Source organism: Saccopteryx leptura, chromosome 1 (assembly GCF_036850995.1).
Source record: "Saccopteryx leptura isolate mSacLep1 chromosome 1, mSacLep1_pri_phased_curated, whole genome shotgun sequence".
Taxonomy (NCBI): Eukaryota; Metazoa; Chordata; class Mammalia; order Chiroptera; family Emballonuridae; genus Saccopteryx; species Saccopteryx leptura.
Genome location: NC_089503.1, coordinates 113,600,239 through 113,622,068, shown reverse-complemented (window position 1 = coordinate 113,622,068; position 21,830 = coordinate 113,600,239).

Sequence of the window (21,830 nt, the reverse complement as noted above, 5' to 3'; positions counted from 1 at the left end):
TTCCAAAACATTGAAGAAAAAGCTATACTTCCAAACACATTTTATGAGGCCAACATAACCCTCATACCGAAACCTGGCAAGGATGGCGCAAAAAAAGAAAACTACAGACCAATATGTCTAATGAATACAGATGCTAAAATACTAAACAAAATACTAGCAAATCAAATACAACAATATATTAAAAAATAATACATCATGCTCAAGTGGGATTCATCCCAGAATCTCAAGGATGGTTCAACACACATAAAACGGTTAACGTAATACACCATATCAACAACAACAACAACAAAAAAACATGATCTTATCAATAGATGCAGAAAAGGCATTCGATAAAATACAACACAACTTTATGTTTAAGACACTCAACAAATTGTTTATAGAAGGAATATATCTCAACATGATATATATTGAGATAGGTCATATATGATAAACCGTCAGCTAAGATCATATTAAATGGCATAAAACTGAGGACTTTCCCCCTTAAATCAGGAACAAGAGAGGGTGTGCATTCTCACCACTGTTATTTAATGTGGTGCTAGAAGATCTAGCCAGAGCAATCAGACAAGATAAAGAAATAAAAGGCATTCATATCAGAAAAGAAGAAGTTAAGGTATCACTTTTTGCAGATGATATGTTCCTATTCATCAAAAACCCCAAAGACTCCACAGAAAGATTACTAGAATCAATAAACAAATACAGTAAGGTCGCAGGATACAAAATTAACATACAAAAATCCATAGCCTTTCTATATGCCAACAATGAAACATTAGAAAACAAACTCAAAGAAATAATCCCCTTCATGATTGCAAAAAAAAAATATATATATATATACACACACACACACACACACACACAAACACACACACACCTTGGAATAAGCATAACAAAGAATGTAAAGGACCTATATAATGTAAACTACAAAGCATTGTCAAGGGAAATAAAAAAAGATACAATGGAATAAAAAAATATGCCTTGTTCTTGGATAGGAAGAATATATAATCAAAATGGCCATATTACCCAAAGCAATATACTAATTTAATGCAATTCCCATCAAAATTCCAATGACATTTTTTAAAGAAATGGAACAAAAAATCATCAGATTTATATGGAACTATAAAAAACCCTGAATGGCAAAGCAATTCTAAGGAAAAAGAATAAAGCTGAGGGCATTACAATACCTGACTTCAAATTATATTATAGAGCCACAATAATCAAAACATCATGGTATTGCCTGAAAAATAGACACTCAGACCAATGGAACAGAATAGAAAGTCCAAAAATAAAACCACATATATATGGTCAAATAATTTTTGATAAAGGGGCCAATAACACACAATGGAGAAATAAAAGCCTCTTCAACAAATGGTGTTGGGAAAACTGGAAGGCCACATGCAAAAGAATGAAACTCGACTACAGTTTGTCCCCTTGTACTAAAATTAATTCAAAATGGATCAAGGACCTAAATATAAAACCTGAAACAAAAAGTACATAGAAGAAAATATAGGTACTAAACTCATGGACCTTGGTTTTAAAAGCATTTTATAAATTTGACTCCAGAGGCAAGAGACTGAAGGCAAAGATAAATGAATGGGACTACATCAGACAAAGAGGATTTTGCTCAGCAAGAGAAACTGACAACAAAATAAATAGACAGCCAACTAAATGAGAAATGATATTTTCAAACAACAGCTCAGATAAGGGGCTAATATCCAAAATATACAAAGAACTCATAAAACTCAACAACAAACAAACAATCCAGTAAAAAAAATGGGAAGAGGACATGAACAGACACTTCTCCCAGGAAGAAATACAAATGGCCAATAGATATATAAAAATATGCTCATCTTCATTAGTTATTAGAGAAATGCAAATAAAAACTACAATGAGATATCACCTCACACCTGTTAGATTAGCTATTATCACCAAGACAGGTAATAGCAAGTGTTGGAGATGCTGTGGAGAAAAAGGAACCCTCATCCACTGTTGGTGGGAAAGTAAAGTAGTACAACCATTATGGAAGAAAGTATGGTGGTTCCTCAAAAAATTAAAAATAGAACTACCATATGACCCAGCAATTCCTCTACTAGGTATATACCCCCAAAACTCAGAAACATTGATACGTAAAGACACATGCAACCCCAAGTTCATTGCAGCATTGTTCACAGTGGCCAAGACATGGAAACAACCAAAAAGCCCTTCAATAGATGACTTGATAAAGAAGATTTGGTACATATATACTATGGAATACTACTCATCCATAAGAAATGATGACATCAGATCATTTACAACAAAATGGTTGAATCCTGGTAACATTATATGGAGTGAAATAAGTAAATTAGAAAGAACTTAGAACTGCATAATTCTATACATAGGTGGGACATAAAAACGAGTCTAAGAGATATGGACAAGAGTGTGGTGGTTATGGTGGGAGGAGAGGAAGGGGGAGGGGTATAAAGAAAACCAGATAAAAGGTGATGGAGGACAATCTGACTTTTGGTGACGGGTATCCAACATATTTGAATGACAAGATAACCTGGAGATGTTTTCTTTGAACATATGTACCCTGATTTATTAATGTCACCCCATTAAAATTAATAAAAATTTTTTAAAATGAATAACAAAAGACAAAAATGCAGTTCCGTTAATGTATAGGTATTAGACTAAGAAAAAACTGCATTTTGTGAAAATCCTTTCTCTGAATGTCAAAATACAATGAATTTTTTATAATAGTATAGTTTTAGGACCTGAGCTGGATTAAGGAACTGCAGGAGAACTTCTCATGGTGGCTTTAATTGCTATGATTTGTGATTTGTGTTCCTATAGAACTAATCTAAATTGTTCATATTGCTTGAATTTTTATTAGGCATCAAAAAATGCTTAAATGGTACTTAAAAGGAATTTATAAAGTAGTTAATTATACTTTTAAATGAAACAATTATGTGCCATCTTTTAAATTTGTGGTTAACAATATTTTCTTTAAAATTAAAATTTAATTTATTTAATGATTCAATCAAGTGTGGCTGGGTATAAATATTAATTAATTGATGAAGGCTGTTTTATCATCTTGGCCTATACATGCTTTTTAGTATTAATTTTCTGTTCTACACAGTTGCTTCCAATTAAATAACCATGCATAAAATTATAAGAATTTATACAATGTATTTATTATATCATTTTAAATTAAATATTTTTTAGATTAAATGTACATTAAGTTGCTCTGTTCTTTGACTACCTAAAGAGTACAGTGGAATCTAACAGCACATAATAAATTCATTTTCAGAACATTTATCTATCACGGAGAGAAAAAATATTTAAAATCTTAGGTTTTCACTATGAATGTTAGCTGGTCTTTCTTATTGTCAGGGAAACACTAAGCACAAGTCCTTAAATGTCTTTAGAGCCCATCATTCCAATAAAAATCATAAAGAAAAACACAAACAATCTTGGCAGTTTTGCCAACATAATTTAAAGTACCCTACAAAAATAAAAATTATAGTAAAAATATGGTCATGTCTCAAAATACATATTTTAATGAACAGGATGAGTAAAAAGTACTATCTGTGAACCAAAACATTACCATAACTTCTTGTCTAATTTTTTTTTAAAAGTACAGTAACATTGTATTTTGCAATGTAAAATTATTCTATAATAAAAAGGGTAGACAGTGCATGTACCTTATTTCTTTTTTCTGTTCATTTCATGCTCCTATTACTCATTTTATTTGCTATGATTTCTGATTAATGCTGATATTGATGAGGATCCATCTAATGTTTCAACATATTGGGTTATAAAAATATTTTATTTTTTAATATTTTCTTATTTGCAATGACCAGCTTCCAATTTATTCAGTAAGTGTATCTTTATAATTTCTGTTACCCTAGGTATTCTATCATTTTATCCCTATAAGGACAGGAGAATTTGCATAATTTTGACACAGAGAAGTAGAAATTTCATTAATTTTGAAATAAAAAATACTTTTTGAAATAAGAATAAAAGTTTCTGTGTTCTAATTTTTTTTCAATTTTAAATATTCAAGAGACTCCTTGTAACCCTATTTCACATCTGGCAATTTGGGTAGCCAATATTTTTAACTGTCTCCCAGAAAATTTCCAGTCCTGGTACAAATAAATCTGGCCTGAGACAGGGTTATTTTGATTCACTGTGACTTAATGGTCCTCTGGATGAGCAGCTGTAATTCACACCTTATCTTTATTTTGATGTACTATATATAGGGACAAATGATGGTGTTCATGCTGTTGTTTTGGTGGTTTACTAATGTGTGTGTGTGTTTTTGTGCTCTTTATTTAGATCTATCAATCTAAACTTAAATCCACTCTGTTCTTTAAAAAAGGAATATCATTAATTAAATATACGCTTGAAATTCATAGATATTTAAATAAATGACATACTAAAGTCCATCTTTTGCTACATGCAGTATAACTCAATAGCTCTGTCCTTGTCTGAGGGTAAAGATATCTCTGTATTAATGTCAGTATTAATAATGTGTAATAACTGAAATAGTCCTGCATTGTCTCTTTTCTTGTTTTCCTGTTTATTGATTTGTTGAGTGAAATCGTCTCCAAGTAAATCAGTTTTTTTTATGGTTTGAACATAGGTAGCATATTAGACCAATTTTTAAGAAGATAGTGGAATAAAGTTAAGGAAAGTCTGGCTTATTGATATGTAAAGATACATGTAGCCCCATGTTCATTGCAGCACTGTTCACAGTGGCCAAGACATGGAAACAACCAAAAAGCCCTTCAATAGATGACTGGATAAAGAAGATGTGGCACATATACACTATGGAGTACTACTCAGCCATAAGAAGTGATGACATCAGATTATTTACAGCAAAATGGTGGGATCTTGAAAACATTATATGGATTGAAATAAATAAATCAGAAAAAAACAAGAACTACATGATTCCATACTTTGGTGGAACATAAAAACGAGACTAAGAGACATGGACAAAAGTGTGGTGGTTACCAGAGGTGGGGGGGGAGGGAGGATGCAGGAGGGAAGGAGGGAGAGAGTTAGGGAGAGGGGGAGGGGCACAGAAAAAACTAGATAGAGGGTGACGGAGGACAATCTGACTCTGGGCGAGGGGTATGCAACATAATTTAATGACAAGATAACCTAGACATGTTTCCTTTGAATATATGTACCCTGATTTATTAATGTCATCCCATTAACGTTAATAAAAATTTATTTAAAAAAAATACAACACTGACTAAAAAAAATCTTTTTTCTATAATAGAAATCATTCTTGCTTGGAAACCAAATATTAATGATTTCTCCTTTAAAATATATGTTTTATATACAGCCTCAAAATATTTAAATATTACCAATGATATTTTATTTACTCAGTTGCAGTATTTGGCAACATAATCTTTGTAATAGTATTTAAATATTTTCTACACTATTTAGAAATTAAAATCTAGAATTCATGGAATGATAACTTATTTCAGCTGAGTAAAGAAGATATTCTAAGATTAAAAAGGAGAAAACTCTAAGCATTTAATGTTGTATTACACACATCATCTGTCATAGACAGAACAACTCTCCATCGCCTAGATGTCCATACTGTTATCACTGGAACCTGGGAACATGTTACGCCATATAGAAAAGAGGACATTTCAGATATGCTTTAATTAAAGCATATTTGGGATATAAAACTGAAAGTGACAAATAAATAAGAAAAACAAACTAAGCAACACTCATAGATACAGACAACAAACAGTATAGTGGTTACCAGAGGGAAGAGAGTGGTTAGTAAAGGGTTAAGAGAATCAAATATATGGTGACAGAAATGATTTACCTTTGGGTGGTGGGCACATAATGCAATATATAGGTAATGTATCATAGAATTATAACCTTGAAACCTGTATAATCTTATTAACCAATGCTATCCCAATACATTTAATAAAAAATTGAGATAAGGAGATTATTCTGATTTATCTGGGTGGACATAGTCTAATGACAAGCATCATTATAAGAGAAAGCAGTAAGACCAGAGTCAAGAAGGAGGATTGATGACTAGCAGATGGAAGCAGAGTTCAGAGGTATGTGAGGCCACAGTCCAAGAAAGGCATCAGCCGCTGGAAAAGGCAAGAAGAAGACATTTTCCTCAAGGGACTCCAGATTGAACAAAGCCCTGTTGACAGCTTGAGTTTAGTTTAGTTAGATATATTTTGACATATGTCCTGTAGAATTCTAACACAATAAATTTGTGTTGTTTTAAGACATAAAGTTTGTAGTAATTTGTTACAGCAGCAATGAAAAACTAATACACCTTTTTATATTAACCCCGTATTAAAAATAAATTGATGCAGATTGAGTTTTTAAAATAAACTCTCCACATTAAAAGCACTAATTTTTACCACTAGATTCTAGAACATTGTTTGTGTGTTTGTGCATGAATGTGTGTGGTCTAATTTCTCTATTCCATTTTGCCTTTTATATGACAAATATATTATTTTATTTCACAAAATTAACCCCCCCACCACAAAAAAAGCCTGCATTTGATAGAATCAAAAAGGATACACTCAAAAGCATTACCAGTAAAAAATATAACTGACAGTTTTTATATACATTTTCATTTTGGGATGAATTCAAACCACAGCATATGGTAATTGGTTTGTCTTGAAGTAAATTTTTTTTAAATATGCAGTTTTCTAAAAAGTGTAACTTCTTAAGCTGTCTGTCGTTTAAAATAAATTCACACTTTTCAAGCATATTTGTTTCCAACTACTGCATCTGATTATGGTGTCTTGCCCTCCCTCCACATTTGCATAGTATGTGTGGGCTCAACTATGGACAGGAATATGTTGTTTTCAATGAGTGATGAGCCCAGAGAAGGGCTGTTCTTACACTCTTCTTTTCTATATCAAACTTGTGCAGTTCTCCCCAGTGAGGCCCACCTCATCTGTTAAAATATATTTCTGGTATGACCTTGACTATAATTGACACTATCTAAATTTTCAAGTTCTACACAAGTTAAATTTCAGCACTTTATATTCTAAAGAAAATTTCCAGAAACTTTTTTTCCATTTCATATAAAGAGAATGCAGAACAAATAGAAACAAATAACTTTGAATGAAAATTCTTATTTAAGAAAGATTAATTAAATAAGAGGTAAATATATACAAGCTGCTTGGGAACAGTGTTTTTAAAGATAATAATAGCCTGACCTGTGGTGGTGCAGTGGATAAAAGCATCAACTTGGAAAGCTGAGGTCGCCAGTTCAAAACCCTGGGCTTGACTAATCAAGGCACATATTGGAGTTGATGCTTCCTGCTCCTCTCCCCTTCTCTCTCTCACTTCTCTCTAAAATAAATTTTTAAAAAACATTAAAAATAATAATATAAGTAAAAATAAAGCTTTCAAAGAAACAATGATAAAATTGGGAAGAAAATTATTCCTTTTGTGGTAGCACTGACAGCACACATTACAAGCATATTTTATCTTTATTTTGGAAAATGCGGTGTTGTTTTCAACATGTTACTGAGAGTTTCTGAGATATTTTTGCTGAGGAAATGTTTGTATTCTGTGAGTGTTTCTTCATCTTAAAAACACAGAAATCGCCTGACCTGTGGTGGTGCAGTGGATAAAGCATCAACCTGAAAATGCTGAGGTCGCCAGTTTGAAACCCTGGGCTTGCTTGGTCAAGGCACATATGGGAGTTGATGCTTCCAGCTCCTCCCCCATCTATCTCTCCTCTCTCTCTCTCTCTCTCTCTCTCTCTCTCTCTCTCCTCTCTAAAATGAATAAATAAAATAAAAATATTAAAAAAAAGAAAAAAAACACAGAAATCATGAAATAGCATCATAATAAAAGGCTTGGAAAAGAAAGACAAATTTTTAAAAAAGTTTTCAGAGCCTGAGATAAGACAAATCAAAGATAATGGTTTGGAGCTGGGGTATAAATATGGAGGTTAAGATGTATGCAAAAATTCATACCACGTCCTGGCCGGTTGGCTCAGTGGTAGAGCGTTGGCCTGGCGTGCGGAAGTCCTGGGTTCGATTCCCGGCCAGGGCACCCATCTGCTTCTCCACCCCTCCCCCTCTCCTTCCTCTCTGTCTCTCTCTTCCCCTCCCGCAGCTGAGGCTCCATTGGAGCAAAGATGGCCCGGGCGCTGGGGATGGCTCCTTGGCCTCTGCCTCAGGCGCTAGAGTGGCTCTGGTCACAACAGAGCGATGCCCCGGAGGGGCAGAGCATCGCCCCCTGGTGGGCAGAGCGTCGCCCCCTGTTGGGCATGCCAAGTGGATCCCAGTCGGGCGCATGTGGGAGTCTGTCTGTCTCTCCTCGTTTCTAGCTTCAGAAAAATACAAAAAAAAATTCATACCACATGTGGGTGGTATTAATGATAATTTATTTTTCATCATTAACTTTAATAATGCAACTTAACACTAAGTTACTTAATGCTTTGTGTTACCTTTTAAAATTTATGGGGTCTTAATCTTTAAAAAATGCCACATATTTACTCTACAACAGTGGTAATCAATCTGGTCCCTACTGCCCACTAGTAGGCATTCCAGCTTTTATTTTGGGCAGTAACAGAGCAACCAAAGTATAAATAAAAAGATAGATTTAACTATAGTAAGTTGTTTTATAAAGAGTTAATCTGCCAAACTTAGCGAAAATCCAACATAAAGTACTTGGTAAGTAATAATTATTATATGCTTTAACTTGCTGTAACTCTGCTTTATAAATTTTAAAAGTAAAGTTACTTCCCTACTTTATATGTCACCATTACTGTGGAACCAGTGGGTGGTTAGAAAATTTTACTACAAACAGAGATACAAAAGTGGGAGGTAGGTATAAAAAGGTTGACTACCTCTGCTTTACAAAATGCAAACAAAAGATCGCAACAAATCAAAACTTAAAACTACTCAACTCCAGTCAACAGAAATAAAGTTGTCATGAGGTTTGTATTGTTATTGATATTTTTCTTGATTATGCTTTATTTAGTTTACATTTGATAAATCGCCTTTATTTTTCATTCTTTCTTATTAAAGAAAAACATTTAGTAATCCTTGTGGGGTGTTGTCTAAGAGAACTTAAATTCTAATTCTGCTTTTTCTATTACTTATGGCTTTTTAGATAACATACAACAGAAACCCAACTAGAGATGGCTTTGGCATGCAGAGCATCACCCCCTGGTGGGCAGAGCGTCGCCCCCTGTTGGGCATGCCAGGTGGATCCCAGTCGGGTGCATGTGGGATAAAAAACATTTTTTATCCCAAATTATGAAAGACCAAGGGAAAGGCACTTCCAGTGTTGCTTGATTTAGTAAGTCAATTAAGTTGACAAGAACCTATATTTGTTCCATTTTTTTGCCACATCATACAGTTCCACGAGTCTAAGTTTATTCTGTATTATTATCACTGTAAAGAAAAACTGACAGCTTCAAAATCATGCCCTTATACAACAATATCCAGACCAAATCAGAAATATCCTTTGTAAGAGGAAGGAAATATTTCTAAGTTACCCACAAACAGCCTCTTTTAACAAAAGAGGTCCCAAAATCTCGCATAATTGCTTATCCCCACTTCGATTACTTATGAAAAAAAATAGTTTTAATTATTGCCTTAGGTAATTCACTAGCCTTCATCATTAAAAATAGATGGCTAGAAAAAATAAATAAATAAATAAATAAATAAATAAATAAATAAATAAAAATAAATGGCTAGAAAAATGGAACAAAATTAAAGACCCATTAATGAACCCATGAATATATGATGAACTAGTTGTTGAAAAGGTGCCAAGAATACACAATGGGGAAAGGATATTCTTTTCAATAAATGGTGCTGAAAAAAATTGGATATTCACATGTGACAGAATAAAATTGGGCCTGTATCATATTTTTACATAAAAATTAACTCAAAATGGATTAAAGACTTCAATTAAAAACCTAAAACCTAAAAGAAAACATAGGAGAGATACTCCATGACCTTAGCCTTGGTAATGATTTTTGAATGCTATCAATAGCATAAGCAACAAAAGCAAAAATAAATAACTGATTACATCTTCTTCTGAGAAATGTAACTTTATTTGAAAGCATCTTGTCAGTTTTACAGCCCAGGATTACAACCCTAGAGGACCTGGGAGTCATGCCTTTAAAGAGTAACCATCAACAAATTTAACACTTTTATCTCCTACTCTCCGTAAATGGTTAGGTGCCTAACTTTGATGCTGCACTCAGTTCCCAGTTGTAAAATTAGCTCTTGTTTTGAAGATATGAAAGAATTTACTTTTCCTTTAAGTAAGGCCAGTTAGTGGTTTATGATTCCTCCACATTGGCAATTAAAAACCTTCCCAACCTTTTATTCCACAGGAGTTAAGCTTAGTCTAAGTGTAATAATGCTCTTTATTGCAATAATCTTAAAACTTTTCTTAGCAGTTTAACTTTTCTGCTGCAAATTCCTTTTAAATCTCCTAATTCTATGTGAATTCTTGTCTTCCAAGATTTTATTTCAAATTGTCATAAAGGACTGTATGTTTTTCAGCAGTTTCTCTCTTTATGGGTCATTGTAGAGATCTTGACCAAACAAATTGAGAATTCAGGTGTTGCAATCATGAGTAACATAGATGTGAGTTCTTTCTGCTTCCTCCCCAGCCTTGACTAAACAGCTTATTTTGGCTGATTTACAACAACAGTACCTGTCATGATGAATCAATCTCTCTGTCTCTGAGAGATCAGAAGAACTGGTTTAGGATGTACTCTTATCAAATATTTCTATACATATAATGGTATCCATATGATATAATTCTGAGCAATGCAGTTGTGATAAAAGTTTTTGTGTAATGCAGTTTTTCATAAAAATAAGACAGAGTTTAGAAAAATATGTCTCATCAGACTCCTTTAAGCTCTTCATGCCAATCTCTAGATGTAGAGCAACCACACTGCAAACAAGACAAAAATCACATGATATTGGTGGCTGAACAGGAAAAAACATGAATTATCAATAACTTTCTCAAACACAAACACTGAACAATCCAAGGAAGGGGCAATTAATTCAAGCTTAATTTACAGTGTATCTAATGATCACAAATAATTATACCAGAAAAAAGGTTCATGAAATTTGAAATAAAATGGGCCAAAGGGATTCTTGGCAACATGACTGATTAACCAAGTAATACTACTAGATAGAGTTCTCTGTTAAAAATGGTATGTAAATATATGTTAGTTAGTCAAAGAGATGGGATGTTGTATATGCTTTCATTTTGTTTTTTTCCAAAAAGTAGTCCTGTTTCTTCTCTAATAAAATTAGTCTACTTATGTAAGAGGTGGCTCTGTGCTCAGCTAAAAAAACCTCACATTGCTTATTCCCATGTACTTAGTCATGTTCAAGTGGTATGCTTCTGCCAATGATCTTCACCTCTATCTCTTAGGGTACAATCAGGGAACTAGAAGCTCTATGACTATTAACAAAAAGAAACCATCTATATCAACTAGATGTCACATAATATGAGAAGAACTAAGAAATTAAATGTTCAGAAATAATCAGAGAAATATCGCTAATAAATTCCAGTGCAGGTAAGTAAATTGGCGCTAACAGAAAGCTGGGTACATCCAAGTGTTATAATTGTACTGCAGAAGAACCTGATGTTGATGTCTGTGGGATGTTGGTGACTCTATTAATTTAAAATAAAGTTCTTGTTGGTAGGTTTGGGGTCATTACTGATCTGAAGAGATAGCAATTGATCCAAAATGATAAAATTAAAGTGAAGAAAGTTTAAAAAATAGAAAAACCAAGGACAAACTGAAGTCCACCTTACCACTATGCTATCCCTTCTTTCCTTTGAGAAACTATGACCTTGGAGTGTGATAGCTACTGCTTCCTTTTATCTACCAAACCTCATGCACATTTTTCTAGAAGATAATCCAAAATAGAAATACTGGAAAATAAAATTCTGGTTAAAAACTACTAAAGCAACCAGTTATAAAACCACTATCATCCTGCCTAAAAACCACAAAATCTTGCTGGGTAAAAAGAACCTGTCCTCTGAATTTATCATTATTTATTTATTTTTAAATATTTCCATTGACTTGAGAGAGAAGAACATAGACTCTGGTTGTCCTACCACAGGTGTTCTCATTAAAAGTTCCTGTCTATAATGTCCGTTCTACCCTCAACAAGCCATTTCTTTTGGACAATGATATTTATTCTTTTGTAAATTAGATTATTACTTCTTCCAACAACCATGGTTCATAATTGGCAGTGAGGATTCTGCAGCTGGTTTCAAAAGTGGGTATTTGGGTGATATAATATCTCCTTTGCCATATTCAATAGTCGAATTACAGGAAAGGAAGTACAGAGGTTGACAAGATATTAAAATATGTTTTAAGTTCTAATAGTCAAAAATGTAAAATATAACACATTAAATATAATTTTAAAACTGTAAAATTAATAAATAAAGAAAACACATGGCAATATGTGATAAATCAGTTACATTAACCATTGCTATTTACATATCTCCCTTTTGATTCAAGTGTTATATTTTAGTAAATTCACTTTTTACATGTAAAAAAGATGAATACAATGCATATTTACAATTGGCACAATTTCAGAAAACAAGATATAATGTCTTGAATAATATAGTAGATCTATCATTCTGTATTATTAATAGTTATTTTATACATAACTAAAAAAACCTGAGAGGTTGTTATCTCCCAAAGTATTCTATGCAGAACCTTCTATGCTATTGTGTGGGTGGAGTGCAGAGCACATTCCTAGCAGCTGTGGCTGATACAATGCTGTGAGAATACTCCAGCTCCCAGAAGCCTCCTGGGCATACTCAGGAAGGAAGCTCACCTGCTATAAGGAAGTGACTTAGCACCAACCACCCAGCTTCCTGATCTTTTCAGCCATTGGCTATGAAGGACACACTGTAACATCCTATTGGCTGAACCCATGTATATAAGCTAGCTTACTTCCTGAATAAAGTGGATTTGCATGACTGAACCTGGTCTCTGGAGTCAGGTCTTTGCGTCTCCATTGTCCTCACCCCCCACACTATTGCTGGGACACTAGAGAATAAATGTACCAGCTACTACAATATATGTCCTTCATCAGCTGACTTCAAAATGGAACTTTTAATAATATTGGAATCTTCAAAGAAAGACATTTATGATTTGCCAAGTTTCATGTCTTTTAAAAACATTATATGTTCACTTTATTCATTTTGCTATTTTGTTTAGTATGTCCCGTAAGTATGTATAATTCAGAACTTGGGTCTATATTCAATGCTAGTTTAATCACTTTCCACACTTCTCAGACCACTGTTGCTGGAGTTTGAAAAATCCATGATGTATTCAAAATTTATCTCTTCTTCTTGAAGCTCTATTTTGCACTTTTGGTGCTCTTCTCTTCATTAAATTCAGGATATGGGTGCCTTCTTAGTCTCTCTTTTTTCTTTATTAACTCTATTTTCAAATTCTATGTTCAGAGTAAGGCCACAACAGCAGTTTTTATATTTCATGGAAATTGTAGATGTGAAAACACACAACTCTGAGTTTCTGGCTAAGATCCAATTTAGGACAAAGTTAAAGGCTTTTGAGAATATGACTATAGGCATTTACTAACTTTACAAAGATATTTCCTTACTTCTACCTCCAGGTAATACCTTTTTTAATATAACATAGACTAAAGGAATTCCTGTGGCACAATAGATACACGAGAGAAGTACAATGATAAAATTTGAATTCTCTGAGCCACAGAATGTTCATGTATTATATAGCATCATTTATATATATCAATACAAATATTTGATTCCTTAATGATCTAAAAGCTTTGGTAAATAAATGTGTCATGTACTAGCCCTGGGAGAAAACCAAGATCATTAGATATTGGGATGCCAATAAATGTTTTTATTATTATTATTATTAAAAAAGAGTAAGAAAGCTATTCAGACACCTATTGGTAAAATATAAAGATTGATTCTATTAGTAACAGAAAGGGATTCTACTTGAAATAGACAAGATGTTATAATACTTTACATGCATTCAAAGCATTTTATAAAAAATATATTTTCTCATACCAAAAAGTGATTAAATAGTTGATTTAATAATACAATAACATTTGTTAAATCATTAATAAAATACAATAGTGTATAGAATGCTGAGAATTGGATTTTTTTCCAGTATGACAACTAATAGTGCTTGGGAAATATTTCCCATTACTATTCTACACTATAAATTATTGAAGGAGGAGGACCCAAAGATGGCAGCGGAGTAGGCAGACATACAGACTCCCAGCTCACACCACTGAACTAAATTACAAACTAATTTATTAACAATCCGTGTGAAAAACCAAATCTGGACTACAAGAACAGCTCTCAAAAACCAAGGAGCAAAGAAGAAGCTAAAACAAAACTGGTAGGAAGAGCATGAATCTCCCCTACTTACAGGAACAGAAGGGGGGGGGGTGAGGCTCAGAGCCCAGAAGGGATCTCACTCCAAGGAAAAGAACAGTAAATACTGCTTACAGCCACTTGCCTGGCGACCAGGGAATAAGATGTGTTGAAAGGGCCAGCTTGTATTTCAAAAAGAAAGAGGGGCAGAGGAATGCAGGGGACGACCTGAAAAGCTGAATCATTCAGTGCTGGAGGCAGCCATAGCTGGGGGAGGGGCTGATCTTTCCACAAAACAAAAGTCAACATACTTCCAGGTCACAGATATTCAGACATCTCTCCAACTCCAATCAGCTCAAGAAGACACAGTTGAAAATAAGAAGTGGGGAGGAGGGGCAGTAACTCAGGTCTCCATGAAGATTTGAGATACATTTCCCCCTACAGAAGCTGAGAAAGCAAACCACCCCCAGAGAGATTAACTGGCAGAAGAGGACTTTAGAATCTCAGGTTACACTCACCGCATTCCTGGATACAGTTTCAAATAAGCCCCCTGCTGAGATTAGCAAACAAGACAATCACCTGTTAAGAAAACAAATCAAGACTTCAATGCTGCCCAAACCAGAAATTGGATTACAAATAATAGCTGATGCCAACCCAAGAAGACCTAGAAATAACACAATTGAAAACTGAAGACAGACAACACCAAACCTAGACTCAATCAGCTCTACAAACAAAACACACAGATATAATGAGGAGACAGAGAAGTGCAATCCAAATAAAACCACAAGAGAAACATCCAGGAAATAAACTGAGTGATATGGAAATAAACAAACTTCTGGAGGTGGAGTTCAAAATAATGATTATAAGGATGCTTAGGGATCTTAGAAGAATAATGGATGGTCATTATGAACATCTAAATAAATAGTAAGTATAAAAAATATTGAAATATTAAAAAAGAATCAATCGGAGATGACAAATACAATATTAGAAATGAAGAACACAATGAAAGGAATTAAAAACAGGATGGATAGAGCTGAGGATCAAATCAGCGAGTTGAAGGACAACTGGAATGAAGGCATGAAAGCAGAGAAGAAGAAAAAAAGAGAGACTCAAAAAGTCTGAGGAAACTCTTAGAGAGCTCTGTGGCAATCCCCTATAGATTTTAATGCCCCACTAACATCACTAGATGTTAAATAGTGATGTAAAGAGAAATAATATCCACATCATAGAGGTTCCTGAAGAAGAAGAAAAAGAACAAGGGACAGATTTTGTTCAATCATATCATAGCTGAAAGCTTCCCTAAATTAATGCAGAAGAAACTCTCACAAGTTCAAGAAGCACAGAGAACTCCATTAAAGAGAAATGCAAAGAAACCTACACCAAGACACATCATAACTAAAATACCAAAGCTAAGTGAAAAAGAGAAAATTTTCAAAGCTGCAAGAGAAAAAAGGCTATCACCTACAAAGGAGCCCCCATCAGGATGACATCAGACTTCTCAACAGAAACACTTGAGGCCAGAAGGGAATGGCAAGAATTATTCAAAGTAATGCAGAACAAGAACCTACAACCAATAGTACTTTATCCAGCAAGGCTATCATTAAAATTGTAGGAGAAATAAAATGCTTTCCAGACAAAAAAACAAAACAAAAACAAAAATCAAGGAATTCATTACAACCAAACCAATGCTGCAGGAAATGTTAAGGGGCCTGTTGTAAACAGACCAAAGTGGTAAAAGAATATAGCAAAAGAGGAATACAACTTTAAAGAATAAAATGGCAATAAACAACTACATATCAATAATAACTTTAATGTAACTGAATTAAATGATCCAATCAAAAGACATAGGGTAGCTGCATGGATAAAAAAACATGACCCATACATATGCTGTCTATAAGAGACACAATTTAAAACAAAAGACTCACATAGACAGAACATAAAAGGATGGGAAAAAAACATTTCATACAAATGAAAATGAAAAAATACCTGGGGTAGCAATACTTATATCAGAGAAGTGGACTTTAAAACAAAGAATATAGTAAGAGATAATGAAGGCCACTACATAATGATAAAGCAAGAAATCGAACTGGAAGATATAACTATTATAAATATCTGCGCACCTAATATAGGAGAACCTAATATATAAAGCAGACTTTGATGGATTTAAATGGCAAGATCAACAGCAAAACTGTAATAGTAGGGGATTTTAATACCCTACTAATATCACTAGATATATCCTCAAGAAAGAAAATTAACAAAGATACAGCAGACTTAAAGGACACACTAGATCAACTGGATTTAATAGATACCTTCAGAACCTTTCACCGTAAAGCAGCAGAATATATATTCTTTTCAAGTGCTTATGGTACATTCTATAGGATAGACCACATGTTAGGGCACAAAAGTGGTCTCAACAAATTTAAGAAGATTGAAATCATATCAAGCACTTTCTTTGATCACAATGTCATGAAACTAGAAATTAACCACAACAGAAAAGCTAAAAAATTCTCAAACACATAAAAACTAAATAGCAGATTGTTAAATAACTAGATTAAGAATGAGATCAAAGAAGAAATAAAAAAAATTCTAGAAACAAATGATAATGAGCATACAACAACTCAAAATTTATGGGACACAGCAAAAGCAGTACTGAGAGAAAAATTCATAGCACAAAAGGCACACTTTAAGAAGCTAGAAAAAGCTCAAATAAACAACTTAACCCTGCATCTAAAATAATTAGAAAAAGAACAGCAAGTAAAGCCCAAATGTAGTAGAATAAAGAAAATAATAAAGGTCAGAGCAAAAATAAATTACATAGAGGCTAAAGAAACAATACAGAGTATCAATGAAATCAAGAGCTGGTTCCTTGAAAAGGTAAATAGGATTGATGAACCTTTAACTAGACTCACCAAGAAAAAGAGAGAGAGGAGTCAAATAAATAAAATTAAAAATGAGAGTGGGGAAATAACAACTGACACAACAGAAGTACAAAATATTGCAAGAAAATACTATGAAGAACTGTATGCCAAAAAACTAGACAACCTAGATGATATAAACATGTTCCTTGAAACATATACTCTTCCAAAAATCAATCTGGAAGAATCAGAAAACCTTAACAGACTGATTACAACAAATGAGATCGAAACAGTTATCAAAAAACTTTCAACAAAGGAAAGTCCTGGGCCTGATGATGGCTTCACAAGTGAATGCTACCAAATATTCAAAGAAGAACTAATTCCTATCCTTCTCAAGCTATTTCAAAAAATTCAAGAGGAAGGAAGACTTCCAAGCTCCTTTTATCAGGTGAGAATAATTCTGATTCCAAACCAGGCAAAGACAACACAGTGAAAGAAAATTATAGGCCTATATTCCTGATGAATATAGATGCTAAAATCCTCAACAAAATATTAGCAAACTGGATCCAACAATATATGGAAAAAATCATACACCATATCAAGTGGGATTTATTCTAGGGAGGCAAGGCTGGTACAATAATCACAAATCAATCAAAGTGATTCATCACATAAACAAAAGTAAGGAGAAAAACCACATGATAATTTCAATAGATGAGAAAAACCATTTGATAAAATTCAGCACCCATTCATGATCAAAACTCTTAAAAAAATGAGAATAGAGGAAACATACCTCAACATGATAAAAGCCATCTATGAGAAACCCACAGCCAACATCATACTCAATGGGCAAAAATTAAAAGCAATCCCTTTAAGATCAGGAACAAGGCAGGGGTGCCCCCTTTCACCACTTTTATTCAACATAGTCCTGGAAGTCCTAGCCACAGCAATCAGACAAGAAGAAGAAATAAAAGGCATTCAAGTTGTAAAAGAAGAAGTAAAACTATCATTATTTCCAGATGATATAATATTGTATATAGAAAACGCTAATGTCTCAGTCAAAAAACTATTGGACCTGATAAATGAATTCAGCAAAGTGGCAGGATATGAAATCAATACTCAGAAATCAGAGGCATTTTTATGCACAAGCAATGAACAGTCAGAAAGAGAAACTAAGAAAACCATCCCCTTCACTATTACAACCAAAAAAATAAAGCATCTAGGAGTATAGTTAACCAAGGAGACTAAAGACTTGTACTTGGTAAATTATAAAACATTGATAAAAGATATCAAGGAAGATACAAACAAGTGGAAGCATATACCATGCTCATGGTTAGGAAGAATAAACATAATTAAAATTTCTATATTACCCAAAGCAATTTATAAATTCAATGCAATATCAATTAAAATACCAATGACATACTTTAAAGATATAGATCACATATTCCAAAAATTTATATGGAACCAAAAGAGAACACGAATAGCCTCAGCAATCTTAAAAAAAAAAGAATAAAGTGAGCGGTATCACACTTCCTGATATCAAGTTATACTACAAGGCCATTGTACTCAAAGCAGCCTAGTACTGGCATAAGAACAGGCATATAGATCAATGGAACAGATCTGAGAACCCAGAAATAAACCCACAGCTCTATGGACAACTGATATTTGACAAAGGAGGTAAGGGCATACAATGGAGTAAAGACAGCCTCTTTAATAAATGGTGTTGGAAAAACCATTGAAAATGAAACTAGACCACCAACTTACACCATACACAAAAATAAACTCAAAATGGATAAAAGACTTAAATGTAAGTCGTGAAACCATAAGCATCTTAGAAGAAAACTTAGGCAGTAAGCTCTCTGACATCTCTCGCAGCAATATATTTGCTGATTTCTTTCCATGGCAAGTGAAATAAAAGACAGGATATACAAATGGTACTAAATCAAACTAAAAAGATTTTCACAGCCAAAGACAATAAGAACAGAATAGAAAGACAAACTACACAATGGGAGAACATATTTGACAGTACATCTGATAAGGTGTTAATAACCCAAATTTATAAAGAACTTGTAAATCTCAACACCAGAAAAACAAACAATCCAATCAAAAAATGGGCAAAAGAAATGAATAGACACTTCTCCAAGTGGATATACAGATGGCCAATAGGCATATGAAAAAATGCTCAAAATCACTAATCATTAGAGAAATGTAAATTTAAACCATGAGATACCACCTCGTACCAGTCAGAGTGGTGCTCATCAACAAAACAACAGAGAATAAGTGCTGGTGAGGATGTGGAGAAAAAGGAACCCACCTGCACTGCTGGTGGGAATGCAGACTGGTGCAGCCTCTGTGGAAAACAGTATGGAGATTCCTCAAAAAATTGAAAAATCGAACTGCATTTTGACCCAGCTATCCCACTTTTAGGAATATACCCCAAGAACACCATAGCACTGTTCCAGAAGGAGAAATACACCCCCATGTTTATGGCAGTATTGTTCACAATAGCGTACAAAGATCTGGAAACAGCCCAAGTGTCCGTCAGAGGACGAGTGGATTAAAATACTTGGTACATATATAAGATGGAATACTACTCAGCCATAAGGAATGATGACATTGGAGCATTTACAATAACATGGGTGGACCTTGATAACATTATACGGAGTGAAATAAGTAAATCAGAAAAAAACTAAGAACTATATGAACCCATACATAGATGGGACATAAAAATGAGACTCAGAGACATGGACAAGACTGTGATGGTGACAAGGGGTGGGGTGGGGGGTGTGGAGGGGGCAAGGAAGGAGAGGGAAGGGGTAGGGGTTGGGGAGGGGCACAAAGAAAGCCAGATAGAAGGTGATGGAAGACAATTTGACTTTGGGTGAGGGGTATGCAACATATTCAAATGTCAAAAAATCTGGGGATGTTTTATCGGAACATATGTACCCTGATTTATCAATGTCACTGCATTAAAATTAATAAAAATAAGATAAAAAAGAATAAATTATTGAAGGAGCTATTTCAGAAATATGTAAATTGATTTAAATTTATTCTGAGAGGAAACAATATATAGATAAAAGTTTCTATATATTTATTATTATTACTCAAGTGTATCTGAGCGTAGGTGTATTTAGTAAGCCGTCTTATTCAACCTTGTTTGTGACTAGAAAAAATTGCTTTTATCATAGTTTGTCTAAATAAAGGGTGGAGCAAAAATAGGTTTATATTTGTGAGTACATAAAATACAGAGTTTATTTTACTCTTAAATTATTATTTATTCATTATTGTATTTTACATATGAACAATTGTAAACTGAATTTTGCCTCACCCTAATTTTTTTTCCGCTTGACAAGTTCACTTATGATTCATATCTGTTAGATTAACAAATTCTCACACAGATTCAAATTATTTTAATTTGTAGCAATGAACACAACAAAGACATCTTGTGGGATGAATTTAGCCAGAAAACTGAAAAGTGCAGAGCAAAGTAAAATATTTGGTGTGTTTTTCTCCTAAAGGAGCAAAGCAACACTGGTGAACTCACTTTGAAATCTTGCTTTGTGCTGACAGTTGAACTATAACTATATTTCATAAACTATAGCACTCCCCAGTTACTGAGAATAAATTGATTTTCTGGAAATATGCGACACACAGGTTCTCAATATGGTCTTGAACAGTCTGTCCCTAAAGTAGTTATTTCCATTTACACCCCTGACCTGCCAGAATCTTCGGTGCTACTGTAGTTTTTCATGTACTTCAAAAGCTACAGATCTGTTTCCATCCTCTTAATCTAATATAAACTGCACATGCTTCTATCAGTAAAGACCTTCATTTTTATCCTTCTTCGATTTCATGACACCAATGGTTCTATATTTCATGGCAAAGGGAGCAGAATGAAATTACATATCGCTCAGATTTCAGCAATATCTGGTTTATGTGATTCCAGACCTCCATACAAAGAAGAGGTCATTCTCAATATTTTAGAAAATGGCTCTTTCTGGGGATGCTGTATTATAAACCTGACTGTGTGCTTGATTGGAGGTAGTAAAAATATGCTTATGTGGACAAAAGTGAAAATGACTTAAAACTATCAAGGTCTTCAACAACAACTTTTAATATAAAATAAGTCAATTAATAAACATGTGGGTGAAAAACATGGAATATGTTGAAGTCTATACAACAAAAGTGGAGCAACTGAAGAAGCAAAGTTGTTGAATTATTCTAAATCTAGTACATTATCAGAAAGTTAAAAGTAAAACCCCAAAATAAAAAAATAAAAAAACCCAAAAAGAAAATCTCACTTTCCTCAGAAAAACCCTGAAAACTGAAAGTGAGAAAATATTTTACTAAACATTTTGTTAATGCTTACAGATTTAAAAATAAAAACACATAAACAAGTACATTGTGAGTAATTTTTAATAATGCATTTTTGATAATGCAGTTCCACTTAAATATTTCTTTCTGACTTAGAAATATAAGAAAAATAAAAAATTAAATATATAAGAAAATAAGAAAGAGATGAAAGAGATAAAAAAGGAAAAAGCAAAATGAAATATTGCTGAAGAAAAATATTCAGAATTACTTAAAGCTTAAATGCAACAGAAGATGGATTAGTTTGGAGAT